Source organism: Caretta caretta, chromosome 3 (genome assembly GCF_965140235.1).
Source record: "Caretta caretta isolate rCarCar2 chromosome 3, rCarCar1.hap1, whole genome shotgun sequence".
Taxonomy (NCBI): Eukaryota; Metazoa; Chordata; order Testudines; family Cheloniidae; genus Caretta; species Caretta caretta.
The window spans coordinates 7,479,133-7,496,491 of NC_134208.1; positions in this window are offsets into that span (position 1 = coordinate 7,479,133).

A 17,359-nucleotide genomic window follows, 5' to 3' on the forward strand; every position below is an offset into this window, starting at 1 on the left:
GGTCGTGGCTGGGGACTGCACACCGAGACTCTTGCCATCCTAAGGATCAGCCTCTTCCCCTACTTGCCACATCAGATGTAATGTAAAACGGACCCTTGAAGTCAGTGAAGTTCTAATGGCTCTTTTTGCATGAGCAGGGCATGTAGCAGCATCTAGACGATAGATAAATGTAGTCCTGGTCAAATTCCTGCCTAAATACCATTTCAGTTGGGGCACACTTCATTCCTGTGTGAAGTGGCTGGGCTGTGGTACTGTGCACGGCGGAACAGCTTCTGCCTTTCAGCCCAGAGGTGACTGCACTTCACTGATGGGTCTGTCTAGCAGTGTTTTTCCTGCATGCACAGGCTATACAAAGCTTTAGAAACTCCTCTGTGCTCCTAGCAGCTCTAGTTCTAAATGTAAGTATCTTGCTGGGGCTAGTATATTTGGATTGCAATAAATCATAATCTTTATTTTCCTCCCCTGCCTTGGCGTCCTCTGTCTGTAATATCTTTAGCTGCTGTCGTCTGGGGTTGTTATTTATGCTGCTTCTCGTGGCTGCAAATCGGCCATATCTACGCAAACTGCCACCAGCGTACACAGCAAAGCTGGGAGCTGGGCTGTATCTGGAACAGTCTTTCCCTTTTTCTCAGCACAATAATTTTTAAAGGTTTTAACAACCTGGGATTTATTTATTTTAGTGACTTGGCCTTCAAGTTGCTTGACATGTTCATGAGGAAACATAGCTGTTTGCCTTACAGGTTCTCCGTAAAGGACAACAAAATTCCATTTTTGTTGCTTTCTAATGTAGAGAGAAGCCCTGAAAGATTATTTTCCCTCTTCTGGAAAAGGGATATGGGCTTTTTTGGGGGAGCAAGGGTTAGTTGCTTTCATATTAAAATATCTGGTTTTTCTCTTGCTCTGTCTTTGCTGGAGAGCTCTGTGGAAGACCAGAGAACTAGTGGGGTTATAGGATGATGAGGAGAGAAGCAACTCAAAGCTGAGCTCTTGGGAAGGGAATTTTAAATCAGACTATTTAAAATTCTTTGTTTAACTCAAACACATGAGCTAAAAAAATCTTCTCCGGAAAGCCTGGGACATGCTGATGAAGGGCAAGGAAAGCTGACCCTCCAGGTCAAGGAGCATGGGGGACTCCAGCAAAAGCAGGGAAGTTATCCAAGGTGAAAATTCCCTTGTCTTCACTTCCCAGGTCACCCTGAATGTTGTCTGGCCAGTTGGATAACAATGATGCTTTTCATTTCTTGAGCACCCTCCATCCAAGTGCTTTTATTACAGATGTCAATGGATGATGCCTCATGGAGCCTGCATGACGTAGCCACCATCATGGTCCCAGAGATGGAGAAACTGAGGCACAAAGAAGTGAAGGAACTTCCCCAAAGTCATGACCTGATCTATGGGGAAGCAAGAACTACAAATGGGTCTGGCATTTTAACCACAAGGCTACTGCTCCCCGTTACACTCACAATAATGCCAATGATGTGGTGCTTGGAAAGATGGTCTAATGGCTGAGACATTGGACTGGACTCAAGAGAGCTGGGTTCAGTTCGCAGCGCTACTATATGTTCCCTGTGTAACCTTGGGCAAGTCATTCAATTTCTATATGCCTCAGTTTCCCATCTGTAAAATAGGAATAATCATCTTTTCTTTTCCATACTTTGTCTTGTCTAGTTAGAGAGGGTAAATTCTGTGAGGCAGGCGCTGTCTGTGTGTGTTCACAATGCCTAGCACATAGGGACCTGAGCTTGGATAGGGCATGTGGGCCTACTGAAAGCTGAACCAGTATCACAAGGCTGCCATGCGGTGGGGGTTCCTCCCCCTGGAGTCAGGAGGTTTCCCCTCCTTTCCCCCGCTTCTCTGTGTTGCAGCCATTGCCCTGGCAGCCCAAGGGGACTGGTTTGGCTTGGGAAGGTGCTGAGCAATGTGACTCTGTGCTCCACAGCCCCGCCAGTCTGGGGAAGGAGCGTGTGCAAAATGTGCGTGTACGTAGTTGGGGGCGCTGCAGCCCTGGGGTTGGCTGGGGCAGCCCCAAAGAGCTGGTCTGGATGTGCACACAGCTGTTTCTCATGTGCGTACACACACGCACACTCTATCTGGCAATGTGGTTTTTGTGCAACCCAGTGTTTGTGTTGTCAGGTAGGTCCCAAACTTGTCGTACCTGTTTTGCTCTTAGCCTTGGCTGCTCACATACACTCCCTGTTGCTGTCTCCCTGCTCCACTTTTATTGGTAACCGTGAGAATGCCACATACGGAACGGGGGGCTCAAAAGCCTGAGGTGGAGGGAAGCTGCCCACTGGCTCGTTCCCCATGGTCGAGACAGGTTCAGGGAGAACTGTAACTTCTAAGGGCCTTTAAGGAGGCTGAGTCAAAGGACAAAAACAAGCCAGGCCAATGTTGGGGGGATGAAAACTAGCAGCTTTAATAACTCTCGCGGCATGGGGAGGTGCCAGGCTGCAAGCACCAGCATTGTTATCAGCAGGCTACTGTGCAAAGATTAATGTCAGTTATAAGGTGGGTGTTTCAGAGAGAATGATTAAGCAAGGGTGCATGGTGAGGTGCCGTGCTTGCAAGGAAATCATCTAATCACAGAGATGCTTTGAGGCACAGGGGGATGCAGCTGATTGCCTCAGAATACCAAGGGCATGATAATTTCACGATAACCAACCCTGCCTCATATTGTTCGTCAGTTTTATACCTGAAGGCATCGCAGGGTTTTAGTGCATTAGAGTCACAGCAAGAGATTCTGTTCTAAGGGCTGCAGCGTATAATACCTAGGGACATGACAGCTAGAAACAGAGAGACTGACTGGAAGGAGCTAGAGAGAGAGGCACATATGGCCTGGCCTCTGACTCCTGCTTTTCAGGAGATCTAATCAGAAATATCATTGACCCTATGTGTAAATTCCTTTAAATACTGGTGCTTCCCCCACATATACCTGGTAGCTTCTTCCAGATGTTCATGATCCTCAGCTCCTTACCCCCGGACTCCTCTGTGTTTAATTTTGATTTTATGCCACCTTAGGTCTCACTTTCAAAGCAGAACGAGGAAAATCACTTTCTCCCACTCTTTGGGTTGTTTGTGAGCTGTTCCTGTTGATCCACTATTCACGATGTGTGACCGATCCCCTGAATGACCCAGAATAGTTTCTGCTCCCTGCCTGGATGACTGAAACTCCTCAAGCGGTAGAGTAGCAGAGTGAATGGCAGATAACGTCTTTTCAGGTAGGAATTTCTGGACAAACGATCATCAGTGCTAAAATCCCTGCAAATGTGGGAATTTTCAAGCATTTTCCCCAACTCCCAAGGGTTGTCCAAGTGCTTGTGAAAGACGAATAATAAGACCCAACAGGCAGCAGTCTCTAAGGTGCCACAAGTACTCCTTTTCTTTTGACTCAGACTGGGAGCTCTGACTAATGAACGGATCTGATTCTCCCCCACCGCCTTCCAGCTCTGCTCTGGACACATTTTGTCCCATCGATCATCAGCACGAGATTGTCCCAAAATGTTGTCATGCCGTCAAATGTGCACACAGAGAAGGCCTGCAAACAGTGAGAAGCACCACCATAAGGCTTACAGTGGGGTGGGAGGAGGTATTGTTTCATATTCTCTGTGTGTATATAAAGTCTGCTGCAGTTTCCACGGTATACATCTGATGAAGTGAGCTGTAGCTCACGAAAGCTCATGCTCAAATAAATTGGTTAATCTCTAAGGTGCCACAAGTACTCCTTTTCTTTTTGCGAATACAGACTAACACATCTGTTCCTCTGAAACCCACCATAAGGCTTATTGCCCTATACCTAGTTTAATGTCAGGGCTCTAAAGAGGGTCATTGCAGAACTGTTGCAGTAATCCCAGGTGTCCTGGCTCTTGAGCAGCACCCCTGAGAGCAGACTATTGCATGGCAGCAAGTCCACCAGAAAGGAGCCCACCGGTTCCTTGGGGCTTGGTTTCCTGTCGTCTCGCACCCCTGTGTTCTGAGCCAGAGTCGTCTCCTAAGGCATACAGCCTAGGATTCCAAAAACAAATCGCATCTCAGCTCTCACTGTTTCTACTCCTCTTCCAGGTGACACACACCAGCCAGCCAAGAACTTTATGTCTTGGTGTCACTCAGTAAGCTGTAAAAGCAAAAGTCTCTCTCAGGCCTGACCACTGCTCCACATACAGATCGGATGAACTGTAGGGGGGGCTAGAGACTATGGAAGGGAAGCTAGTTAAATAGACTCTAACAACCATTCTGACCACTTAACAACAACCAGATAACAATATTGTCCCCTTCTGCAACTTCTCTCACTTGAAGGCCTCCTGGCACTTTATTCCGCTAACGAGTCAATGCTTGTGATGCCCTGTGAAGTTGGTCAGAGAAGGGTAGTGTGTATGTGCCACCACTGCCCTTCATTGAATGGAATCAGAACTGTTCAAATGTGTGTCAGAGGCCCTATACTGCCATCAGCTAATGAAGATTCTCCATTAGCTCCAGTGGCTGGGGCCTGTGCTTCTGGAGCAGAAGGATCTGGGCTCAATCCCAGTCACTATTGTGAAGTTCTTTGGAATGGCCAGAATGAAGTGCTAGATGGATTATTATCCCCACTTTACAGCTGTGTGAACAGAGGTGCAGAAAAGCTAAGGGATCTGGCCAAGGTTGCATGGAGGGTCGCTGGCAGAGCTGTAAAGAGAAACGCTCTCTCACTGTCCTTCCCTAAGTGCAAATGTCTTTTCAACTTTCCTTCTGCTGACTTTCTCCTGCTGTCCTTCACTGGCAGCAATCCCTGGGTGTGGCATAGCCGGGTAGGGGGCGTGGGGCTCCAACATGGACTTTCACTACTTATCTCCAAACAGCCAGGCTTCTAGACGTCACAAGGAGACTTTGATGCCAGCATATAATTAGAAACAACCAGTTTTTTTTAGAGCAACCAAGATAACTTCGTTGTGAATGTTCCTGGGGCTTGTGTGTGTCTTAGCATGTTCAGGCTGCTCCCACAACAAGGCACAGAGAGCCAGCAGGCACAGCAATCAGCTAAACAGCAAAGCCAGCGATAGCAGATACATGGGTTAATGATTTCCAGAGGGCGGAAGACTTGAGCTGCTTGGGCGCACTCTAAACCCGCCCTGTCGTTTTGGGGGGATATCTCTCAGGGGCCGCAAGGTCCATGTTCAAGGTGGCAGTGCAGACACACTGTGCCCTCCCCGGTCTCTGCATTAGCTGAGCCCTTTCACTGGCACACGATATATGAGCACGCCACGCCCTCAGCAGACAGGGAGGCCGAACTCCCCTCTCGGGCACTGAGAGGAAGGCTGGTGGCTTGAGGCACATAGGGATGGATGAGGCAATTCATACCTTTCACAGAGTGTATCAGACTCAGGGCAGCAGTACTTTACTTCACATTTGGCAGGTTTAATTGCATTTCCCGTCTCATTTTTACTGGTGGGGAGGGGAGAGTTTTGCTGGGGTCCTTCCCATTTTCCCCCTGGCCTTAACAACCCTGCGATCAGGCTGACCAGGCTTTTGGGCTAAGGAAAGTTGGCAGCAGTGCTCCCTGAGCAGCTCCTGGAAGATCAAAAGGGGTTGCTGAGATGCACCATCAGTTAAATTTGCTGATAATTACTGAACACCTCTGAACTAAGAAGCAAGTAAAAACAGGGACATGGAAGGCGGCATTTTTGCTGGTAGAGGCTCCGTCGCTCCTTTAACTCGGGCGTGCTGGAAACATCTCAGTGCCGGGCTTCATTGACTGGATTTATCACGTGTGCTGGATTTATTTACACCTGAACAAACAAAGCAGGCCCACTTGTAGCGTGGAATTTAGACCCACTTCGATTTTTCCATTGCCAGAGAGCCTGGCACATTCCTGGCGTAGAGCGAGTGCAGAAATGCATGAAAAACAAATACCGGAGCCTCTAGTGACCTGGAACACTTCACGACACCTGGGACAGTTCTGAGTCCATGGTGCTTTCCAATGTCATCTGGCTCTGGAACATCTGGCTCTTTGCCCTGTAACAAATGGAGGAAGCAAGCACTTATGGTTATGGCACAAGCCTGAGCTGCAATAAAGGTCCAACACACAGGGGTGCTGGTAACACACTGGTCTTTATTTGCTGGAACCGGTCATCTGACATAGACTATCCCTGTCACTTGACATGGGTTCGCTGGTGCAGGAGGCCTGGTCTCATAGTCTTGGAGGCCAGGGGCCTGCCCCTGTGGAACTGTCTGAGTCCTAGGGGCCCAGCCCATTAATGGGTCACTCCCAGGAGACTGGTTCCAGGCTGGACACAGACTAGACCCCTCCACCCCGTGACGCTCCCATTGCGTTCTGATCCCGTGACCACTTTGTGTTTCCAAAAGGCAGTGGCCTGCTGGGAGGCTAGGAAGTGGATGCACTAGCTGCGGAGTCTCTGCTTGTTGCTCCTGGTGTATTTCATGGCCAGTGATTGCATGGGCTTGTGTGACGTCTGCGGCTTGGGAGCCCTGCCAGCAGCATTTTAGGTGTCTTCAAGCAGCAGTCTGAGCACAACTTAGGGGTGCATTGGCTTAGCTATGTTAACATGCCCATGAATCTCTGTAAAGCTTCCCTGCTTATAGTCTTTCCATTTGTCCAATTGCCTCCACTTTTCTTAAGTCCAGTCAAGTGCCTGTGTCACTAGCCGTCCTGGGTAACTAAACTCATTTAGCCCACCCTGGCACTGGTTCCTGTTCTGTTCAAGGTTCTTTCCCTAGGCACACTAAAATCAGCAGATCATCAACAATGAATCCTATCTTATCTAGATCCTTGAAGATCTGGGCCAGGATGCTTTGGCACACCCAAGGTGCTGTGGAAATCCCGAAGGGAAGTTGTCTAAACTTATAGCTACTAAGGAGAGGCTGAGGGGGCAAAGTTCTGCACTTTCTGTATCAAACCAGACCTGCCAAAATCCTTGGCTTGCATCCAAATCTGAAAATACTCCTGCATTTTGAAGTCAAGGCATCACCTCCCCATCTGTTCTTATGCGTTAAGTCCTATTTATTTGATGCCCCTGTTCAAACCTTTTGGATCTATACAAATCCCTACCTTGGGACCATAGTGTGAACCCTGTCAGCTGGTGTCTGCTTTCTCTCAGTAACATCTAATTTTGCCATGCAATCCAGTTCAGCTCTCAGTGCTAATGGGACTTTGCATGGCACAGGTAGCTGGGGTTTGTGGCAGCTGTTGCCCACCTCATCAAATTCTTTTGCATCCTGTTCAGTGGACAAGTTATGCACCATTTGATCATCTGCATTTGCAGTTGCAATTCAGCCCAAGCACATACAGGGTTTCCATTCCCACTACTTCAAACTCCGCTACGTGGTATCTGTCTTTATATAGACAGTCCAGTGAAGTTTTCCCATGTGAGTTCATTTTTGTGCCTGCTACACCAAGCAAGCTTAATTTTCAGTGTTAACATTCCGTGTTGTGGTTACATGGCACTCCGCTTCGGTATCAGCTTTGAACTTCACTTTTTGTTCATGTGTTTCCAGGGTCACAAACCAATCTGGACCCAGGCTTTGTAAATGTACCAAACTCTGTGTTGACAGCATCCCCCTGCAGCAGAGCTGTGTCCTCCTGCTGTTTGGCCATGAAAGGATTTTGCATTAGTACCTCTTTGCAGACGAAGTCAGTGGGAGCATCAGGAACTCCGCACCTCTGAGAATTGGTGTAGGATATTAAAATAAGCTAACTCGTTCATCCTGCAATGTTGGCAGGGCCTCTCTGCCCATTGGCAGATGGGGGGCATGTTCCACAATGTGGGAAGGTGAAGGGGGTGGAGCTGAACAAGGAAACTACAGTGTCCAGCCCCCTCCTCACTGCCAGATCAGATCCCTGCAGCCCACCCACAGAGTCTAAGGGAGGTTGGGAGCATGCCAAGGTAGGATCACTGCCCCCCAGCCCCCAGGTGCAGGCTCCTCTCCGGGGATTGGAAGGAAGCAGGGACTCTAGCAGTCAAATTCTTCCCTTGATGGCACTGTTTGCTGCGCTCCATGGAATCAACGGATGCACATCTTAAGGATAAAACTAACCTCACTGAAAATTCTCAAGCTTAAGGCAGCAGCAAGTGTTCTCCAGTTGTTCTAGTGTGACGGCTGCAGCATAGCCAGGGCTGTAGGAACTGTGCCTTCAGGAAGAAATGGTTAATAAGCAATTCATTCCAGTTGCAGTTTGTCAGCCTTCCGCTTCGTTACCCTGACCCTTGGGGAAATGTGCACCCTGCTGAAATGTTACAGCAGATGGGTCTGCATGCACAGAGCTCTGCTCAGGGCGCGTGTGACAGCTGACACCGGCCGTTGGAGGCAGGAAGACAGGGGGATCCATAGAACGTTCCTGTTTACAATAAGATCGCTGGGTTGCACTTATTTTTATTGTGCATCTAATTCGTAGGAAGACACTTCCGCCCAGGTGCTGAGCTCTGTTGCACAGGCTGCTGTTGGATTTTAAATGTAGTAACTTACATCCTGGTTAGAGAGGGGGAGACGCGCTCAGTGGACCGACATGCAGTAAATAGCTTCCTTCAAGCTTTCCTTTTTGAACGGTGGCTTTGCTGTGTGACAGTAAAGGATGAGTAAAAGAGGTTTGGGCCCAGCTAAAGGGCAGGCAGTGGCTGGGCAAGCCTCTCTCACAGCTCTGCCAGCCCATCCCCTGCCTGACCTGTGACCCCCTCTCTTTACTATTCCAATCCTGGTCTTCCCCCCACCACGCACACACTGCTCTGCCAGTGCACTTCAGTGGGTGTTGAGAGTGCTCCGCATTTTGTACAGCGCCTAGCACAATGGAGCTTCAGACAGAAGGCTCACCTACACTTGAAAGGCAACCGGGGCTTTGCACCTCCGCTGCTCTAGCACTTCAGTATAGACACTACCTACGCCCACGGGAGGGGCTTTTCTGTTGCTGTTGTTAATCCACCTCCCCAACAGGCGGTAGCTAGGTTGACAGAAGCAAGGATTTCCCTACACCCCCCCATGGGGGTGTTTACCCCCCCGAAATTTCCCCAACACCTCACCCAACCAGTTTTGTGAACTAGTTACATGCAATGTTGCCAATTTAGTGATTGTTTGGAAATGTGAATTGAAGTTGAAACATTAATACACACTTTAAAAGCATATAAAGTGTATGATAAAATACGTGTATCTGAAAAAGTATAATGGATTTGAAAAGTATGAACATAGACTAGCTTCCTTATACAGCTGTTGTTTTTTATGACCATGTCAGTGCATCCATTTTGGTGATGTTGGCCAACCTAATAATTTCAAATTATGATTTGTAAGTAAAATCTAAATGAGCTCTCCCTGACAGCTAGTGATGAGCTAGGGGCTCGGGGGGGAAGACTTCAGGACCAGATTGTATTTACATTCAAACCTAATCTACCTAGGTATCCAGCAAACAGAGCTGTGTTGCCCAAGTGATAGATTTTGGCTGGGGTTGGGTTACAAATCACTTGAATTCGGGGGGTAAAGAAATGTTGTTATTCTTATTGTATGAGTAAAAGACAGTAGAACTGTACTTAGCCTGTGCCGATTGAGGGCATCAAGAGAGAGGGTGGGGGCAGTTGTTTTGCTTGATGGTCTGCCTGAGTCACAAGTATGATTTGACCTGCCCCTCTCCACTGTTTAAAGACAGAACTGATTAGGCTCCATAGAGTGTCTTTTGTTCTGTTAAGTGACCACTACAGCTGAAATCACTGATAGTCAGGTCTAGGTGCTTAGACCTGCTGTGGGACAGTGTTTCTGTGGAAGAGACGGCCCAGTCTGATCTAGCAGTGAGGTTCCCACACTGAGAGCTCAGCTGAAATCACGGAGAGCTGGGTGGAACCTCAAGAGACCGACTCGCAGAGGTCACAGTGGCAGGTGGCAGCAGAAGGTGACGGTGCAGGGCCGCTGGCAACAGAGCAGTGGAGTGAATGGTGGCACAGTGAACAACAGTGGACAGAGTGAACAGTGAGCAGCTGGAGAAACGAGCAAGGTGCCTTCTTGCCCCCCACCTGGGAGGTGAACTCATGTGAAAGCACCTCTGAACTCTGAGTTTCCACTGACCAAGGACAACACCGGTGAGTGTTAATGAGGCTGTTACTCAACACAGTTCATGCGAACAAACATGGCCGTGGCATCATACTTTCTATTTAAGCAAGAGATACCACACACTGCAAACTGGAGGCCAATGTTAAATGCATTGTCACTTGTTCATCCTGAAGTTGAACGCTGGTTCCGAACAAGACCAGCAAGTGCTCACTGTCTTTCTGCAAGAAACTCAACTGACTGGCTAGACGCAGGCGGTGCAACAGTGAAAGACTCAACAGTTGAAAAAGTGAAGAACTCTCTCACCACATTCAAAAAATTTGCATACATGGCTGATGAATGCACCAATGCAAATAGTCATCAAGTATTAAGTCATTGTGTACGTTATCTTGATGTCAGTGGTAGGCCAGTACATGCATTTCTAGATGTTCAAGTTATAGAAGACAGATTGGCTGCATCTGTGAGAACCCACATCTTAGAAGAGTTAAATGCTTGTCAATTGGACCCCAAACAGATGGCTGCTTGTGCATTTGATGGAGCTGCAAACTTCTCTGGAAGACATGGTGGAGCACAAGTTTTGCTCAGAGAAAAGTTTAACCCTAGTCTCTCGTATACATACTGCAGAGGCCATCTACTCCAACTAGCGCTAATACGAGACTCTTCAAAAAACATTTAAAAAGCTATACATTTAATGTCTTCATTATACTCTTTTTTCAGCAAAAGTCCTAAAGGACTGAATATCTTGGAAAATATAGAAGATACACTGGGACTGAAGTTCAAATTAGTCCAACCTGGGAAAACCCTCTGGCTTTCTCATGAGCGATCCTTGGCTGTTGTCTTAAAATTACTCCAGCCATTATTACTGGCTTTGGAAAGTATATACCAAGATGGGATGGATCTAAATAGTGAGGCTGGTGGATTACTTTTGTTACTACGTTCAGAGAAGACTACTGCCATTTCTCTCCCCCCACCCCACTCTCCTGCTGGTAATAGCTCATCTTAAGTGATCACTCTCCTTACAGTGTGTATGATAAACACCCATTTTTTCATGGTCTGTGTGTATATAAATCTCCTCACTGTATTTTCCACTTTATGCACCCGATGAAGTGAGCTGTAGCTCATGAAAGCTTATGCTCAAATAAATTGGTTAGTCTCTAAGGTGCCACAAGTACTCCTTTTCTTTTTGCGAATACAGACTAACACAGCTGCTACTCTGAATTCTCTCTCTTGTAAGTCCACTGTTGAAACCACTTGGGTCATTAAACAATGCCATCCAGGCATCTGCTACAACTGCAGTAGATCTTTGTCCAGCAATAGAAGCTACATTTGGATCAATCAGAGAGCTATCCATTGAAAAAGTACTGGAAGAAGCAAAGACTTCAGTCCAGAACTTGACTAATGAAGGCATTTATATTGAATCCTTAAGTGAAGAGGACAAGAAGTGTTTGTTAAGACAACTGAAAAAGTACACAGACTTGATCCTTAAAAATCTACAACAGTGACTTCTTCTACATAGCTTTTACAGCTCCCTGTCTTATAAAACACTGACAGTTGAGTGGAGTGATCCACTACCAGCAATAAGAAAAGGAGGACTTGTGGCACCTTAGAGACTAACCAATTTATTTGAGCATAAGCTTTCATGAGCTACAGCTCACTTCATCGGATGCATCTACTACAAGCAATGGGTCTGCCATGTGCTCAGAACAGAATAGAGAATTTGAACACAGAGTAGAACATCATATGATGAATGAATGAAGATTTGGGTTCAACTTCTTTTTTATCATCATTAGTGGTTCGACCCGATCTTTATGCTGTTTCCTGGGCTGAAAGAAGTAGGAATTCATTACCTCTCAGTACCTGAGAGGAGGTACGCTAAGGGCTGCATTAAGGCGGCTGTGTTGGTGGAGTATCTGAGTGTTTGTTGTGAGGACAGTGTGACTGTGTGCTGTGTGCTTGATTGGTTGTTTGAAAAGGGTGGGAACTGGGTGTGTTTTGTTCCAGGTGAGCCTTAAGTGGGCCTGACTGCATAAAAAGCCAGTCAGTTGCGAACCAGCTGAGCAGCGAACAGCAGAGCAGCTAACAAAAGGAGTTTGCCTGGGGAGAGCCCAGTGAAGCTTACATCTTGCCGGATTCTCTGAGTAATTACTACAACTCCTGAGGAAGCTCGTAGAAAGAAGGTAATATGGATGGGGGGTGTTCAGCTGTTGTGACCTGCACTGGATGTGCTATGTTTGTCTTTCTTCCACAGGACAGATGCGACTTTGTCTGTACACAGTGCAAGCTGGTCTCCATATTGGAAGAGAAGGTTCAAGGTCTGGAGCAACAGGTTTCGACCCTGTGTTTCATAAGAGAAACTGAAGATTTCCTGGACGGATGTCAGGATAGGCTTCTACGGGCACAAGGTTCTGAAAATTCAGAGCAGGCTGCACATCAGGGACAGAAGGATGGTGAAGAAATTTGGCATCATGTGACCTCCAGAAGAAAAAGGGGGAACGTCCATGTACCAGCAGGGCAGATACAGGTAAGTAACCGTTTTCATGTTCTCTCCACAAGTACTAATGCGGAGAGTGGACCAGATGATACATCTGAGGGAAGGGAGTAGAAGGAGACTCTGCCGATTGGAAGGCATGGGATGCACTGTCCTAGGGTTGGGGGGTCCACGACCACCGCTCCCAAGAGAAGGAGGCGGGTGGTAGTGGTCGGGGACTCTCTCCTCAGGGGGACTGAGTCATCTATCTGCCGCCCCGACTGGGAAAACCGAGAAGTCTGCTGCTTGCCAGGAGCTAAGATTTGTGATATGACGGAGAGACTGCCGAGACTCATCAAACCCTCGGATCGCTACCCCTTCCTGCTTCTCCACATGGGCACCAATGATATTGCCAAGAATGACCTTGAGCAGATCACTGCGGACTACATGGCTCTGGGAAGAAGGATAAAGGAGTTTGAGGTGCAAGTGGTGTTCTCGTCCATCCCCCCCGTGGAAGGAAAAGGCTGAGTAGAGACCGTCGAATTGTGGAAGTCAACGAATGGCTACGCAGGTGGTGTCGGAGAGAAGGCTTTGGATTCTTTGACCATGGGATGATGTTCCAAGGAGGAGTGCTAGGCAGAGACGGGCTCCACGTAACGAAGAGAGGGAAGAGCATCTTCGCAAGAAGGCTGGCTAACCTAGTGAGGAGGGCTTTAAACTAGGTTCACTGGGGGAAGGAGACCAAAGCCCTGAGGTAAGTGGGGAAGTGGGATACCGGGAGGAGGCACGAGCAGGAGCGCGTGAGAGGGGAGGGCTCCTGCCTCATACTGAGAAAGAGGGGCGATCAGCAGGTTACCTCAAGTGTCTATATACAAATGCACGAAGCCTGGGAATCAAGCAGGGAGAACTGGAAGTCCTGGCACAGTCAAGGAATGATGATGTGATTGGAATAACAGGGACTTGGTGGGATAACTCACATGACTGGAGTACTGTCATGGATGGATATAAGCTGTTCAGGAAGGGCAGAAAAGGTGGGGGAGTTGCACTGTATGTAAGAGAGCAGTATGACTACTCAGAGCTCAAGTATGAAACTGCAGAAAAACCTGAGAGTCTCTGGATTAAGTTTAGAAGTGTGAGCAACAAGGGTGATGTCGTGGTGGGAATCTACTATAGACTACCAGACCAGGGGGATGAGGTGGACGAGGCTTTCTTCCGGCAACTCGCAGAAGTTACTAGATTGCACGCCCTGGTTCTCATGGGAGACTTCAATCACCCTGATATCTGCTGGGAGAGAAATACAGCGGTGCACAGGCAATCCAGGAAATTTTTGGAAAATGTAGGGGACAATTTCCTGGTGCAAGTGCTGGAGGAACCAACTAGGGGCAGAGCTCTTCTCGACCTGCTGCTCACAAACCGGGAAGAATTAGTAGGGGAAGCTAAAGTGGATGGGAACCTGGGAGGCAGTGACCATGAAATGGTCGAGTTCAGGATCCTGACACAGGGAAGAAAGGAGAGCAGCAGAATACAGACCCTGGACTTCAGAAAAGCAGACTTTGACTCCCTCAGGGAACTGATGGGCAAGATCCCCTGGGAGAATAACATGAGGGGGAAAGGAGTCCAGGAGAGCTGGCTGTATTTTAAAGAATCCTTATTGAGGTTACAGGGTTAAACCATCCCGATGTGTAGAAAGAATAGTAAATATGGCAGGCGACCAGCTTGGCTTAATAGTGAAATCCTTGCTGCTTTTAAATACAAAAAAGAAGCTTACGAGAAGTGGAAGATTGGACAAATGACCAGGGATGAGTATAAAAATATTGCTCGGGCTTGCAGGAGTGAAATCAGGAAGGCCAAATCACACCTGGAGTTGCAGCTAGCAAGAGATGTTAAGAGTAACAAGAAGGGTTTCTTCAGGTATGTTAGCAACAAGAAGAAAGTCAAGGAAAGTGTGGACCCCTTACTGAATGAGGGAGGCAACCTAGTGACAGAGGATGTGGAAAAAGCTAATGTACTCAATGCTTTTTTTGCCTCTGTCTTCACGAACAAGGTCAGCTCCCAGACTACTGCACTGGGCAGCACAGCATGGGGGAAGGTGACCAGCCCTTTGTGGAGAAAGAAGTGGTTCGGGACTATTTAGAAAAGCTGGACGAGCACAAGTCCATGGGGCCGGATGCGTTGCATCTGAGAGTGCTAAAGGAGTTGGCGGATGTGATTGCAGAGCCATTGGCCATTATCTTTGAAAACTCATGGCGATCCAGGGAAGTCCCGGACGACTGGAAAAAGGCTAATGTAGTGCCCATCTTTAAAAAAGGGAAGAAGGAGGATCCGGGGAACTACAGGCCAGTCAGCCTCACCTCAGTCCCTGGAAAAATCATGGAGCAGGTCCTCAAGGAATCAATTCTGAAGCACTTAGAGGAGAGGAAAGTGATCAGGAACAGTCAGCATGGATTCACCAAGGGCAAGTCATGCCTGACTAATCTAATTGCCTTCTATGATGAGATAACTGGCTCTGTGGATGAAGGGAAAGCAGTGGACGTGTTGTTCCTTGACTTTAGCAAAGCTTTTGACATGGTCTCCCACAGTATTCTTTCCAGCAAGTTAAAGAAGTATGGGCTGGATGAATGGACTGTAAGGTGGATAGAAAGCTGGCTAGACTGTCGGGCTCAACGGGTAGTGATCAATGGCTCCATGTCTAGTTGGCAGCCGGTATCAAGTGGAGTGCCCCAGGGGTCGGTCCTGGGGCCAGTTTTGTTCAATATCTTCATAAATGATCTGGAGGATGGTGTGGATTGCACCCTCAGCAGGTTTGCAGATGACACTAAACTGGGAGGAGTGGTAGATACGCTGGAGGGTAGGGATAGGATACAGAGGGACCTAGACAAATTGGAGGATTGGGCCAAAAGAAATCTGATGAGGTTCAACAAGGACAAGTGCCGAGTCCTGCACTTAGGACGGAAGAATCCAATGCACCACTACAGACTAGGGACCGAATGGCTCAGCAGCAGTTCTGCAGAAAAGGACCTAGGGGTTACAGTGGACGAGAAGTTGGATATGAGTCAACAGTGTGCCCTTGTTGCCAAGAAGGCCAATGACATTTTGGGATGTATAAGTAGGGGCATTGCCAGCAGATCGAGGGACGTGATCGTTTCCCTCTATTCGACATTGGTGAGGCCTCATCTGGAGTGCTGTGTCCAGTTTTGGGCCCCACACTACAAGAAGGATGTGGAAAAATTGGAGAGAGTCCAGAGGAGGGCAACAAAAATGATTAGGGGACTGGAACACATGACTTATGAGGAGAGGCTGAGGGAACTGGGGATGTTTAGTCTTCAGAAGAGAAGAATGAGGGGGGATTTGATAGCTGCTTTCAACTACCTGAAAGGGGGTTTCAAAGAGGATGGATCTAGACTGTTCTCAGTGGTAGCAGATGACAGAACAAGGAGTAATGGTCTCAAGTTGCAGTGGGGGAGATTTAGGTTGGATATTAGGAAAAACTTTCTCATTAGGAGGGTGGTGAAACACTGGAATGCATTGCCTAGGGAGGTGGTGGAATCTCCTTCCCTAGAAGTTTTTAAGGTCAGGCTTGACAAAGCCCTGGCTGGGATGATTTAGTCGGGGATCAGTCCTGCTTTGAGCAGGGGGTTGGACTAGATGACCTCCTGAGGTCCCTTCCAACCCTGATATTCTATGATTCTATGATTCATCTCTTGCTACTCCCAGTCACAACAGCTACAGTTGGGCGTTCTTTTTCATCATTGAATAGAATTTTGTGTTTTGAAAGAAGTCGCCTTCTGCCTGATCATGTGAATGAACTAATGAGCATGTCAATTGAAGGAATGGACGTACTGGACACACGAGAAGCCACCAAAGCATTGCATTCAAGAAGTTCATTAACAGAGTTGTGGAAAATTATAACAAGAAACCAAGGAGGATGTAAACGTGGTGCTTCATTGAAGGCTTGAGTAGACAACTTTAATTTGTGTGATGATTTTAAAATCTAATAAAATGGTCATGAAACATTTTTCAGTTTTTACTATGGTGCCATCCAGCCCACCTTCACCCTCACGGTCTCACCCCTCATCGGCCCTGACTCCCCCCTGTATATTTGAACACCCCCTGTAATTTCAATTCCTGGGGAAAACACTGGACAAAAGAATCCTGCTATTGATCTAATGCTGGCTATACAGGGGCTTTGGCTGGCTTAAGTATGATTCTCTAGGGTGTGGATTTTTCACACCCTTGAGTGCTGTTGTGGGGGTTGACCTAATTTTCTAGTGTAGACCAGCCCTTGTTCTCCTTTCGGCACTATCACAATATAAATGTTAAATAATAGTAATCGATCCAATTGAAATTGAGGGGAAGAGTCCCATTTAGTTGGCTCAGGCTCTTAAAGTCTGACTGAGTCTATTTCACAGTGTTGTAAAGCACATGGCATTGCCTCTGGGTGTGACAGAACTAGGAGATGAGCAAAGAGAGTGTGAGCAGCCCTCCTATCTCACCCTGGTGACATCGGGCGGCATTTCCTATATTCCACCCAGAAAAATATGTCCCAACAGCCACGTGGGTTACAAGCCTGTGTTTGCCTCACTGTCTGTAATCACAGCCTTCTCTCATTTCTTCCTCTTAGTCATAGGAAAGGATGTGAGTGCCTTAGTCACCAGAGCATCAGAACTTGTTGGCTGGAGATGACTCTGTTGGCTTAGCTGACCATGCACACGGCTGTGGCTGTTTTACGTGTGGCTCTGCATGGTACTCCTGCCTGCAGGGAAGAAAGGCAAGAGGGGGAGGTTCTCCCCAGGAACAGTTGGCTAACAGGGAGTGAGTAGGAGAGGAATAAACAAAAGGAGATTGCACTTCCAAACACCAATTCCATGGAGATTATTT